This window comes from Mus musculus, chromosome 11, assembly GCF_000001635.26.
Source record: "Mus musculus strain C57BL/6J chromosome 11, GRCm38.p6 C57BL/6J".
NCBI lineage: Eukaryota > Metazoa > Chordata > Mammalia > Rodentia > Muridae > Mus > Mus musculus.
In genome coordinates, this window is record NC_000077.6 from 81,849,309 (window position 1) to 81,861,548 (window position 12,240).

The following is a 12,240-nucleotide window of genomic DNA, read 5'->3' on the forward strand; positions in this document are numbered from 1 at the left end:
ACCTGCTCCCAGACCTGTCCACCACATGTGCTGGCAACTCAGAGATATGAAGTGTGCCCCTGGCCCTATAACTGCAGAGCTGAATCACTGGTAACACTGGCCACTTTTGCATGTCCCATCTGTGGCCCATTGTCCCTTTCCCCTGAGTTTCTTCCCCTTAATCCCCAGAATGCATTCATTCAAGTTCCCCATTGAAGAACCCTCCTCTCCCATCTGGTCCCGACCACTCTGCTCCCTTCATTCTAAGCATCCTGAAGTGAGGTTAATACCTTGGCCCCTACCTCCACTACCCTGGTACTCTTCAGCCTCTAGTCCCCACTCCACAGAACTGTAATACTTTGCAAGGACTTTCTCACTGACAAGTTAAATAGTGTAATCCTTGTGTAATAGCCTTTCTCTCCACCTGCCCTTATAGTTAGCCCCCTCCTGGCTCCCTGTGTCTCCTCCTGGAGTGTTCCTTCTCAGTTGACATCAAAGGACACGCCAAATGCTCCTGGATCTCAAGATTACGACTCCAGTCATCACACACACCTGTGCCCCACCCCTCCATCCCAGGCATCTTCACCCCTGCCAACCCCAGCATGTATGTGGAGGTCAAAGGACAGTTTACAGGAGTTGGGTTTCCCTCTCAATACTGTGGGTCCTGGGAATAAAATTCAGGTCATCAGGTTTGGTTCAAAGTACCTTAACCTATTGTACTGGCTAGTTTTGTGTCAACTTGACACAGCTGAAGTTATCACAAAGAAAGGAGCTTCAGTTGAGGAAATGCCTCCATGAGATACAACTGTAAGGCATTTTCTCAATTAGTGATCAAGGGGGAAAGGCCCCTTGTGGGTGGTGCCATCTCTGGGCTGGTAGTCTTGGTTCTATAAGAGAGAAGGCTGAGCAAGCCAGAAAAGAACATCCCTCCATGGCCTCTGCATCAGCTCCTGCTTCCTGACATGTTTGAGTTCCGGTCCTGACTTCCTTGGTGATAAACAGCAGTATGGAATTGTAAGCTGAATAAACCCTTTCCTCCCCAATTTGCTTCTTGGTCATGATGTTTGTGCAGGAATAGAAACCCTGACTAAGACACCTATTGAGCTCTCTAACCTGTCCAGAAATATTTTCTTATATATGCATATTTTCTTTTTTCTGATTTGATCATTTAAGGACAAGCATCTCATTATCCGTGAATTCCCAGAGACCCACAGTAGCCCTAGTAAACAGACAGCGTTAGACAAACAGCTGAGTGGGTGGGTTGGTGGATAGACAGATGAATAGATTGATGGATCGGGGAGACTAGCTCAACCAAAGGAAACAATCCCACTCAAAGCATATTTTTTTCCCTCCTCTGGGAAGGTCAATCTCTAATGTGGATTCCTGGTGACATCTAGCAACAGTTGTCATGACAACTGGCAGCACCATTTTCCCAGGGCACTATCCTCCCCACCCCCATCCACCACCTGGCTCTGGAGGAGACATCTCCCCTGCTTTAAGTCTGGAAGCAACATCCTGGAAATAACTAACCATGTGGTCTGGCTCCAGCCCCCTGGGGCAAGGGTCCTGATGAAGAGGGAGACAATCGGATCTGATGAAATCAGATGTGCTTAGGAACTCTGGACAGAGTTGTCTGTGACAACTGGCAGTAGGATCCCAGGGTAACCTGAGGGTCAGCTTGACCGAGGAGCCTCCACGTCCATAGGGAGAAGAGAAGATGCTGCTGTTCCTGAGGTTGGATGGAGTCTAGTGTTGGGTAGCCAAAATGTTGCTTTCCTGGCTCCTGCACAGTACCCTACTAAGATGTATCCCTGGCACAGCTCTAAAAGTAGACATGAATGCTCAGGCAGCTTTGCAGACCTGGTGAGAAGAGCCCTCTTTTCCTCTACCCTTGAAACCCTCCATGCCTGAGTGAAAGGTTTGAGACTCTTTGTAACCAGATGGTGCTGGGTAAGGTGATAGCAGAGAGAATGCCTATTCTCCAGCAAGAGACCAGACCTTCACAGGGAACATTCCCTTCCTTTTCTCCTCTCTGGGAGCTAGTCTGAGTTTGTGGCTGACAGACTCAGACAGCTTGATAGAAAATGAAAGTAGCTCCCATTTTCTTATTGTGCACCAGGCAGTGTTTACAGCTCTTTATGCAAATTAACTTGTCTATGCCTTTAGCAGCCTCATGAAGTAGGTGCTGGTGTCAGCCCTCTTTCTACTGACAGGGAAACCAAGGCACAGAGATTGACCATCATTAAACTTGACCAATATCTTACATGGCTACCACATGCAAATCTCCAGGTGCGAACTGGGTGGTCCAGCTTGAGTCCTGAACTATCATGTGTCATCTGCCCACTTATCTGTCAATATTCCTAGGACTTGGATTCAGCTCTAGGCTCCAAATCTAGGAGCTAAAGACATTCACTGGCTGTGCTGTGTTCGCTCCCTGGACAGAATGCAGGACATGGAAAAAAGGATGCTCTAACCCTGAGGTTGCTTTTCTCAGACTCTACTGCTTTTGTCTCTGATCCAGAAGCCTGAGCTGCAGGCTCCAGCCTGCTTTGCCCCCACGCTTCAGATATGTCTATAGGTAGCAACAATCCAGCAGTTTCACACATAGGGTCCCAGAACACCCCAGCTGCTAAGCTGGTCCATATCTAGAGGTTTATGGAGCCCCAGAAACCTGCTTCTTTATCTCTGAAATGATGCTGAGTTCTCCAAACCCATTGTGAGGCTTCACAGGCATGTAGAAGCCATGCAGTTAGTACTCTCTTTACCCATGATCCTCTTCTTCCAGTTAAAACCGAGACTGGGATGTGGAGTGATAGAATCTTGTCTACAAGGTGGTAGGACAGACTACCGTCTAAACCTTCAGAGTAACCCTGCTTCCCAATGGCATCCCAGGACACACCACCAATGCCTTAGTTTACAGCTATGTCTCACAGAGGGTTTGATGTTCCCACAGCTGAGCCCCAGCTGAAAAATCCAGGCCAAGGAACATTACATGTGACCCCCTGGGGTACCATCTGGCTGTGTATGGCTCATCTCTGCTTCATGAGGCCCAAGGGCAAGGCTATGAAGTGAAGCAGGATCTTCCCAGCTCCCAGAACCCACCACTACTGCCCTCTCCACAAGGCTGTGCTGGAGTTTCTACAAAAGCCTAAATCTTTGTACTTTTGGAATCTTGCATTTTAGAGATCAGCTATCCCTTTATGACCACAGAGAAAACGGTGAATGAGACAATTAAAATTCTCTAATTTCTTTGTAATGTGATTTTCTTAGAGTTGTCTTTAGTTTCAGCTTTGCCCATGTCTTGAGTCCCTGTGGAATGCTAATGCATTTAAGTTGAAAAAATTTTTTTTCATTAGTTCTGTGCCATTGGGCATGTGTTCAGGTTATTTTAGACTCAGTTTCTCCTCTGTAAGATGACCAGCTTGCATGGTACTGGAACTCTCACATGGGGTAGTGTTACATAGAATGACAGATGTAGTTATAGTGGTTAGAAAAAAAAAAACCAACCTGTGATGGTTAGCCTCAGCTGTCACTTGATGTGGTCTAGCCTCACCTGGGAAATGTGTTTCCAGGAATGTCTGTGGAAGATTATCTTGATTAGGTTAACTGATGTGGAAGGACTGACCAACTGTGGGTGACACTAGTCCCTGAGCTAGGATCCTGAACTGTGAAAACCGCAGAAGACCAGATGAGCACTAGCATTTAACACACTCTCTTTCCTGACTGTAGATACAATACAACCACTGCTCCGGACACCTTGGTTTCCTGGCTACCCTTGAACAGAGAGCCAGACTAAACCCTTCCTTCTTTAAGTTGCTTTGGCCAGGATAAGTTTATCAGATGAGCAGGGAAATTAACTAAGACAGGTTCTTATAGCTCCAAAATAAGTATATCTATTATGGAGTAAATTTAGCATACTTTTTGTTGTAGATAATGATTAATGGGGATGAGGGAGCTGTAAAACAGTTGCCATGCATATAAAGAGATACTGATACAGCGATAGATACGCAAACATGAGCAGCAGCCTATCCTGGCTCAAAAGGGCATAAGAAACTTACATAGCATTTACCTGGGAGAAATGGACTGAAATTCCAAGCAGAAGGCCATTCTGAGTGTGTGTACATGCATGTTCATGTAGGTATAGGTGCACATATGTGTGCAGGTATACATACGGATGTGTCACAGTCAGAGGACAACCATAGATGCTGTTTCTCAGGCACTGGCTACCATTCTTGGGAGACAGTAGGGAGACCAGGTTTCTCACTACCCTGGAATTCCTTGAGTAGGTGAGACTGACTGGACAGAGAACCCAGAGATTTGCCTGCCTCCTCCTCTACAGAACTGGTATTTCAAGTAAACTAAAGACCTCCCACTCTCACCCCTCATGGATTCCGGGGGTTTTGAACTCAAGTGTTCATGCTTGTAAGGTAAGCACTCTATCTACAGATCCGTCTTCCCAGTCCTCTGGGTTTTGTTTTCTTCATCTTATGGTGTTTGAAAATCTATACCAATCAAACACATTGCTTTCAAGGCTGGTCACAGAGAGAGAGAAAGAATTTTGTACACTTTCCTAAATTTATAGAGCATAAGTTATTTATCACAAAATGTAACACTCTAGTTTATCAGAACGGAAGGAGACTCTGAAATGTATCTCTTTGTTCCGTTATTTACTCCCGTCTTGTGAACTATCTCAAAGCACGGTGGCTTCAAACAACCAGGGTTTTATGATGTGCTCTGATCCTGCTGGCAGACTGGGATGGTCCAACTTGATCTACTCAGGAGTTGCCTCCATCTGCGGTTGCTGGGCCCTGGCTTCCTCTGGGCCAGCTGTCTCTCTGAGCTCTTTCATCTGCATGGACCAGTCCCAGGTTCCTGGAAGATGAGACGGAAGCTGTGAGGAGGCTTGGGGACTAGATGCCAGATTGTGTTACCATTTCCATGTTCCAAAACAACCACAAAATGAAGACTCACAGAGCACAATAAGTCCACCACCCTAATGTCAGCAGCCTAATTGTGGGTCATTGTTGTTATAGGTGTGTTTGCCTGGGTTTCTGGATCCAGTGATCTTTGGGCCCCGGGATATAGTTGACCTGACAGCTGTGTGCTTTGGATGGTTGGATGGTTTCCTCTACTCCTGCAGCATTTTTCTCTTAGCTCTCTTGGCCTTCTAGACTTTCAGATGCCGTTATTGCTTGTTCAGCCAGGCTTATGAGTCTCAGACTGGGTTTGGGTTCACAAGTGACTGATCTTGGCTCTGCATTAGGATGTAATGGCGGGGAGGGGGTTTCTGAAAGTCATTGTTGTTTATTCTGTTTACACAGATGTTCCCCCTGTCACTCAAGAGTACTGGGCTCTATCTATAGAACTTCCTTGAGAAGTCCCTAACACCATTCGTTCTGTGGGTTCGCTCTCCTTTGCCTCCACCCCTCTCCCTTCCTTCCCTCCCCTCCCTTCTACCCATCTCTTATTGTTTTTCCCATCTTCCCTTCCCCTTGTACCTCACTTTCCTAGTACCCTGCCTTAGTTAGGATTTCTATTTCTTTAGTGAAACACTCTGACCAAAAACAAGCTGGGGAGGAAAGGGTTTCCTTCGCCTTACACTTCCAGGTAACAATCCATCACTAAGCGAAGTCCAGGCAGGAACCTGGAGACCGGAGCTGATGCAGAAGCAATGGAGGAGTGCTGCTTACTAGCTTGTTCTGCATGGCTTATTCAGCCTGCTTTCTTATAGCATACAGGACCAACCATCCGAGGACTGACACTACACACAATGGGCTGGACCTTCCCCTATTAATCGCTAATTAAGAATGTGTCTTACAGCTGGATCTTATGGAGGCATTTTCCCAATCGAGGTTCTCTCCTTTCAGATAGCTCTAGCTTGTATCAAGTTGACATAAAACTACTCAGTAGTACCTTTTACCCTCTGCTTCCATTTTCTTTCTCTTTTCATGCCCTCTTTCCCTTCCCTATACTCTCTTTTCTCTCCTTCATGTCTCTCTCCTCCCCTTTCTCTTCTCTCTCTTCCCTTTTCCTTCCCTCCATATTCTTCAGATTCAAACCGCCACTTTCCCCTCCCCGCCCCCCCACAGGGAAGTAGCCTGACCTGAGGACAAGCTTCCAGTCTGGGATCTCTCCTTGTACAACAGTGTGACCTGGAACAACCCACCTTTCACCCCGACCTCAAGGTTTCCATTTCCTCTCTAATAAAAGATCCAGCAGCCTAGTTGAGGGAGACACAGCATGGACATCCTCTGTTCCAAGCCAAACCACCCGGTGCAGATGCCTTACAATCAAAGCAACATCAAAACAACAAGAGCTCTGCTTTATTGAGATGCAAGACCCACTTCTTCAATCCATCCACTCACACTGCAGTGGCTGTGCTTACTATCCACAAACAGACTGTCTTCTTAAACAGCCTCCTAGACCCTTAAAATAATCAAGACAAAATTGAGGCACCTCACTTGAAAAGACAGTCCTCTGGTGATCTTTAGTTCTGCCATGATGAGGGTTGTGGCCTTTGAATGCAGGGCAGGGGGCAGGACTTGGTCAAGGATGCTGGGCTGCAGCCTGCAGCTAGAGGAGACAGCAGGAGCCGCTTAGTATGCCCTGCCTTCCATAATGAGTGGAAGCCAGCCTTGGAGTGGCAGGAGCATCTGCCAGAGGCAGTGATGGACATGAGGACACACACATATACACACACAAACACACACAGACACACACACACAGCAGGCAGGTATGGGGGAGCCTTCTGTGGGAACAACACTGACTATTTAATCCCCTCTTCCATCTTCCTCCCAGGACTTACAACCAAACACAATGATGTTTTCAATCCTGAGACAATCTACCTGAAACAGGCTGAATCTAGGAGATACAGCCCTAGCCTGGATTATAGAGGAATGGTCATTTTGTGGGCAGCCACCTACTTTTTGCTTAACTTCAGAGCAGAGCAGAGAATTCTCATGGTGGGGAGGTAGAAAGCTGCCTAATGCTCCCTGTCAGTCAATGGTGAATCGGGCTCTGTTGAGCATCCACACTGATGCAGAGAGAAGCAGTCCGGGCTCAAACTCAGCTTTGCCGATTATTAGCTATGTGTGCTCGGCAAGTCACACAACTTACCCATGCTTCAGTTTCCTCACAAGTAAAGTGAGAGCTGTGGTTTTCAGTTAGGTAATAAGCAACAGTAGTGTTCAACAACCACAGTCTTCCCACCATCTTCTCCTTCCTCCCTGTGACCCAGGGTGAAGGACAAGAGTGAGCACTGCCCTCAGGAGCTCATGAAACAGCTTGGGAGAAGTGTATGGAGGGTGGTAGAAGTTATATTTGTTCTTCCTCTCAGCCCCTTACTCCCAGAAATAAGACTCAGACTAAAAATATATTTACAAACACCTTGGCCATATAGCTAGGTACTTCTCTTTATTAGATCATAACTTAAATTACTCCACTTATTCTGATCTACAATGTGCCATATGTCTGGTCACCTGTGCTCAGGCACCATGTATGCATCTGACCACATCTTCCCTGGGGAATCTCCCACGCCTGGCTCTCTCCCAGAATTTCTTTTGCCTCCTGGATGTCCCACCTTCTATTCTACCCTTTCTTATAGGCCCTAGGGTTTTTAATTGGCAGGTGATCCATCCACACAATACACAAGCTATTCTCTCCACAGGGGGTAGAGGACATGACAGGACTGTGAAGGATCCAAGTCTAGCCCTATTAAAAATCCCTTCTTGCTCTGTGTATTTCTCTATCTGTAGCCCAGCCCCTACTAGCCTTTTTGACCTCCAGTGCTGTACCAGCAGGCTGTCACACCCTGTTCTCAAGCCAGTGGAAACCTGATCCAGCAGCACCCTGCACCTTCCAGCTCCACCTCAGGATGCCATGTCAAAATCAAAAGGCCCATATGTCACCAACAAAGCCATCATCTCAGCATCACTACTGCAGAGTAACACTTCCTACTGAAGAGGTCATGCCTCAATCTCTAGGACCTGTAGACACACCACAGAGAAGTGGATTTTGCAGGTGCCCTTCCAGTTAAGGCCTCCAATGAGCCCAATCTAACCACATGGGCAGGCTATTGGACAGAGGGCGAGAAGTCAATGCAGCAAGACTCAGCCTGCCTTTGCTAATGGAGGCAATATGGAAAACACACAAGGAAGGGATATCAGAGGCCTCTAGAGCATGAGATAGGCCCTAGCTAACAGCCTCTAAGAAGGAGGAATCTTAGTCTAATCATTTTAATACTGAGTTCAGCCATCAACAGATGCCTCCCCAGGTCCCCCAGCAAGGAATTGAAACTCACTGCACTTCAGTTTTAGCATTGAGATGCCCTTTGAGGACCCAGTGAAGCTCACTGAGACTTCTGACCTACAGGAATACAAGGAATATGACCTACATCAGGCATGTCAAGGTCATTTGTTACACTGCATACCATGATTACCAGGATCCAGGTCATCATCACCACACAATGCCAGCTCCATCAATCCCCACATCTTCTACCAGCATAAGCATTACTGCTACCGTGTGCCACCCTCACCCACCCTATGAACCCTGGCCCTGCATCCTTGTATGAGCACTCGATTTCAGTCTTTCTAAGTAAACTGTCTTCCTGTGCATGATCAGCCTGTGACTATCAGCCCCCAGTCTACACAGCCTCTGCCTTGGGTCTGTGCTGGGAGCCATCTTGCCCGATGTTGGTTTAGACTCCTGTCCACCTATGTCAGGCCCCACCCCTGTTGGCTGAACTCAATACTAAAATGAGCCTTACTCATTATTTCCTTCCTCCAGACAGATTCTAGAACTCCTGCCCCTAGGCCTGAGCAGTTTCAGGAGCAAGTCTTTCTGAAGCTACACACTAAGGGTCACACACAAGGAAAGCTCATGTTGTCTGCAAGCCCTACTCTTCCTGTCATCTTTCTAGTCTTTTCTCCAAGCCCAGATCAGAAGCATGGTGTTTTCACAAGTGGCACCAGGGTTGAAAACTCAACCCTTACGACACTTGTGAAATACCTTAAGCTGAGCTTCTCCATGGTGCTAGGTCATTTGGGGACATCATAAAAATATTGATTCCCAGAGTCAGAAATGCTACCTCAATGGGTCTGAGATGGGAGCAGATGTTCGTGTTTTTGAAAGCACTCTAGTCAGCTTTAATGTACAGCCAGTACTGAGAACCACTTCCCTGGGGCTTGACAGCTAAGGCTCTTCCCCATTTCTACTGTGCCTAGCCTTAAGCCCATTTGAGCTGATTATTTCTTCCTCGCTTGATGTTCCCAGAATTCTGTTCAACTTCAGCCAAGATGGTAATGACAGCAGACCTGTCTCATGCCACGGTCTCTCCTTCATTACCGGTCTCTTTCATAGTTGGGTCTTGGGCACAAATCTCTGCACTTTGGTATTTCCTCTCTCCTGCCCTACACAAGCTGCAGAGGCAAGAGCATACTCTAAAAAAAAAAAAAAAAAAAAAAAAAAACCAAAAAAAAAAAAAAACAAAACAAAACAAAACAAAAAAAACCACTACTAGGAATTATAGATGCTGATAGAGATGATGCAGTTTTCAAGTTCTCTATACATCTTAACACCCATTGCTTTATTAGTGTGTACTATGTGCCAAGCACTACACTATACTGTGTAACCAACAATAGCCTGGAGCCTCATGTGATTTGTCCCCTGAAAGAAGACCTAGCTTAGTAACCAACAAAATACAAATGTTGTTGTGATCTTTAATGATTTCTTGGCATGAAGTAAAGAAGGGGCTAATTAATAACCGCTCATTAAATATGTCTTCTCACATTCTTCCTCAATAGTTTTCTTTGTCTTGCTGCTGTGATAAAAATACTTTTGAGCAAAAGAAAATTAGTGGAGGGAATGATCTATGTGGTTTACACTTCCAGGTCACAGTTCGTAATTATGGGACACAAGGGCAGGAACTCAAGCAGTATCTTAAAGCAGAAACCAGGGAGGAACACAGCTTGGTGGCTCGTGCATGCTCCTGCTTACCTAGCTTTGTTATACAACCCAGGACCACGTGCCTAGGAAATGGTGCCACCCACAGTGGGCAGGGCACTACTATTAATGAACAACCATAACAATCCCCTTACAGACAAGCACACAGGCCAATTTGAACTAGGCAATGCATCAACTGAGGGTTTTTCCTCAGGCAAATCTAGACTGTGTCATGTTGACTGTTAAAGGTCACTTCTCATAGTTCCTCTGAAACCTGTCTGTCCTTGTCTCCACTTAAGTCCTCAATGCAAGCTCACCTCTCGGACATTTCCCTTCTTCCCCAACTCCTTATCATTCTGCTTCCACTGTTTTCTTTCCTAAGGTATTCTTGACTCTTGGAATATAATTCCCTCCTTCCTTCCTCCTTCCATCTCTCTCTTCTTCCTCCCTTCCTGTTCATCATAGTTTTATTCAAAAGCTCACACACAGACCTGGCAGGCATGGCTGTGACTTATGTTTCCTCTCCAAACTTCAGGTCTTATTAATGTCTCAGAAGGATCCAGCCACGTGGCCTCTCAGGAGAACAAGGTTAAGTGCCATATAAAAGAAGCCTCATGGTGCATTTAGCTCCCCCACCCTTTCCCTTTCTTCTGCCTTCCAACATGGGAGAACACAGAGTGGCCTTCCCTAGCCAGAATTTACAGCCTGAAGACACCACCCCAGAATCAGAGAGTAGCCCTTACAAGACAGTGGGGCCTTCCAGGCCTTCCACCTTGGCTGTCCCAGCCTTCCAACCTCAGAACCATGAAGAGATATATTTCTGATGTTGGTAAACTATTCCATCTCTGGTATCTTCTTAGAGCAGCATACAAACTGAAACAGGCCCCAAAGACAAGCTCTTTAGCAGTTCAACATGAGCAGGTGAGGCTAGGGTGGGCACAAGGTTTAAAACAAGTCAATCAATATGTAATGTTTTATCCCTGTGATATAGAGATGTTATCTCACTCACCTGCCCTCAAAGCTCACGAGGCAGCCATTTCCTATTCCACAGACTACAACTGGATTTGAACCCAGGTTTGCCTCACCCTTAAATACTAGGTCAGCCCTTTCTGGGGTTTAAAAAGGAGCTCCAGAGACCATGGGCTGTACATGGGAAGGCATGAGGTAATCCAGTAAGCCTGGGCTGTCCAGTGTCTGGAGCTGCTTCTGTGACTCCCCAAGGAGCCTACTACAGTCTCTGCTCGCAGAAACAGCACCTAGCCCCTCCTGTTCCCAGCTTTGGCTGTTACCCTCCGCAGTTAGCAATTAATGAGGCAGAAAGGGTTAATTCTAGATTCCCTCCTGCATGCACAGATGGATTCCTAAGAATTCCCTCTCTGCCCCACCCCCCAATTAAAAGGGCTGAGCTTTGCCCCTTCTGTCTCTTTCTCTTAGGCAGAAGAGGCAGCACAGGGCTTGTGCAGCCTAGTTACTGTCAGTGACATTAGCAACTTTGGGCTGTTTGCTTTCCCTTTGCTTGCCTCCTGGCACTGAAACCTCATTAGGGCTCTGACAGAAAAGAGCTCATCAGTTGCCAGGAAGGCTACTCTGGGCTTCCACTGCCTGTTGCCTAGCAGGCTGACTGAGTATGTACACTGACCCCAGGTCTCCACTGGAAGCCAGCATCATCAAAGCTGATGTAATGTGAGCCAGAAGCCCTCAGCACCCCCTGGGTGTTCTTCCATCTTGCATGAGCCACCCGGAAAGAACAGCAGCTTGCTTGGGTTCTGTTTGAGGGTCTACTGGCAAAGGCACAGAGCCAATGAGGCTGGGGAAAGGTGGGGTGTTTAACCTACATAGGAAAAGCTTTTTCCTCAAGTACTGCAGTGCATTTCCTTTGCTTGATGAGTGGCAAGCAGGTCAAATGGGATGTCCCCCAGGCATCCAGTGGGCAGCACTTTGTTTTTACTCCAGTGAACTCTGCAGTCACATGGAAGAGGCTGCATAGCTCCAAAGAAGGACCTCTTATGCTTGACGAGGGTGTAGCCCCAGTTCCTAGGCCCTGTTCTACTCTGAATGGATCTAGGCCAGTGCAGAGCTGTCTTGGGACCTACAAGTCTTCATCAAGGAGGTAGGAAAATGGGTAGATGATTTCTGAGTTAAGTTGCTGCCCTGGAAACACACTTGAAAAATTTCGTAACTTTGCTTTATGTGTGTGTGTGTGTGTGTGTGTGTGTGTGTGTGTGTGTGTGTGTGTGTAAGCCAGGTGAAGATATCAAGTGGCCCAATCTATCATTCTTACTCCCTCTCTACCCATAATCCCTTGGGATAGGAGCTCTCACT

General features: G+C 46.7%; 1 protein-coding gene and 1 long non-coding RNA gene across 2 annotated transcripts in view; one reads left to right on the forward strand and one right to left on the reverse strand.

Moving 5' to 3' along the window:
* Asic2 (acid-sensing (proton-gated) ion channel 2) overlaps window positions 1–12,240 on the reverse strand; it is a 1,088,234-nt gene that overhangs the window by 969,146 nt on the left and 106,848 nt on the right. The gene's annotated exons all lie outside the window — the stretch shown is intronic.
* 5530401A14Rik (RIKEN cDNA 5530401A14 gene) overlaps window positions 11,369–12,240 on the forward strand; it is a 33,906-nt gene continuing 33,034 nt past the window's right edge. The window contains exon 1 of the long non-coding RNA NR_038010.1: window positions 11,369–12,028. This is a non-coding gene — a long non-coding RNA (RIKEN cDNA 5530401A14 gene). The remainder of the gene's footprint in view (window positions 12,029–12,240) is intronic.